Below are 1,794 nucleotides of genomic sequence, written 5' to 3' on the forward strand. Positions count from 1 at the left end.
TAGTAGTAGTAGTAGTAGTAGTAGTAGTAGTAGTAGTAGTAGTAGTAGAAGAAGTAGTAGTAGTAGTAGTAAGCTATTATTGTAGCCCGAGTATTGGTGTGTAAGCTCCATCATCGCTAAGTCGAGTTGAGTTGCGAGAGTCAAAGAAAGACTGATGATAGGCGGGGCAGAATTAGGAGAGAGAGAGAGAGAGAGAGAGAGAGAGAGAGAGAGAGAGAGAGAGAGAAGGGGAGAGGGGGGGGACCAATGACGTTTACACTCTATAAAACCCTCAGGCTAAAATTTGAAGATTACATAATAGTGTCACGACACGGTGGAATCAGGCGCTGGTCAGTTTTTGAGAATACGACGTTGTCGACATAATTTTGCAGCTTGTCCGTTTATCTTGCTTTTGATGAATAAAAAAGCATTTATCTTGAATAGAAATACAGTGTTTGCGATTGAAGGAAGTATGGGGGGAGGAGGGGGGCTGGTATTGAAAATGGTAACTAGAGTTTGGTGACTTTCATAGCTCAAGAGTCCTTGGAAATTGCAAGTTTACATTTTGTCGTTCTTTGAACACCTTTTTATCAATCACATGGACACGGAAATGTGTCTTGAGGCAGATATGAAAGGTGTTGAGCCACACAAATAATAAAAATTGCCCCTACGGGCGGAATATTGTTGGTTTCTTCATTTTCATTTTTTACGAGTGCCTGATTTCACCGCGTTGCCACACAATTATCTGGAACAAAGGCTGAGAAGCAATTAGGAAAAAAAGAATGAGACTGAATGTGTTTATAAAAGAGCGAACGAAGGAAGGAAAACAAAAACACGTAGATGAATGAAAGAGTGAATAGGTTCTTAAACGGGAGACTGAGTGTGTAGATAGATGAATGAGTGGATAGCTTAATTTAAATAACCTAGGGTTAAGTTGGGAAAAGAGCAAGTGAAGGAGAGCAAACATAAATTAATGAAAATAATTATTTTGTTTATGTGTTTTACGCCCCCATCCACACAACATGCAATTGATTCTGGTGTGAATTGTGTGTTCTAAAGGTTAATTGACAAGTACCCAACAGACTAGTGTGTTTCCAAGTTTAACCGACTCATACAAACTCGTAAGTCTGTCCTCGATCAAGCGTAACTGACGCATTTCAACTGGTGTGTGTTCAGAATTAACCCAAGCGATCCCAACCGATTAATGGATAGCTTAATCAATGCGTTCCCAACCGATTAATGAGTTTTACATCCAAAACGGGGTTCCCATTGCAGATGGGATCAAGTGGGGGTAGTGTCGGGTCGGGGGGCGATCCGGTTTGTGTTTGAGCTACGAGTCAGGCGCGATCGTCTTGTGCCACGATAGCCGGTTTGCTTCCTCAATCTGGCTTGTTAATCGACCCGACCCGACCCGATTGTTGCACTGGCCACCCAGTATTAATCTTGCACCAACGCATTTTTAGCAGCTTATTGTTTCCAAACTTAGCTGGTGCTGTATCTACTGTTTAGAGTGTGTTCAATTTCATTAGACACGGTTCCAGCCGATTACTGTCTCTTTAAATTGAACAGCACCGACTCGTTCTTAGCCGATTAGTGTGTTTTCGATGTCAATGACAAAGACAATCTTTATTCATCTTACAGGGAGAAATATGTCTTGGTCCTTAACAATTGCAGTGCAATGTTACAAAGGTTAGGTGCACTCACGCATACACACAACAAGACAAGACATTAGTAAATACATACTTTACGAGCTTGAACAACCCGCTCCGTATAACATTCTCTCTCTCTCTCTCTCTCTCTCTCTCTCTCTCTCTT

This window comes from Aplysia californica, unplaced genomic scaffold (assembly GCF_000002075.1).
Source record: "Aplysia californica isolate F4 #8 unplaced genomic scaffold, AplCal3.0 scaffold00049, whole genome shotgun sequence".
NCBI classification, from domain to species: domain Eukaryota; kingdom Metazoa; phylum Mollusca; class Gastropoda; order Aplysiida; family Aplysiidae; genus Aplysia; species Aplysia californica.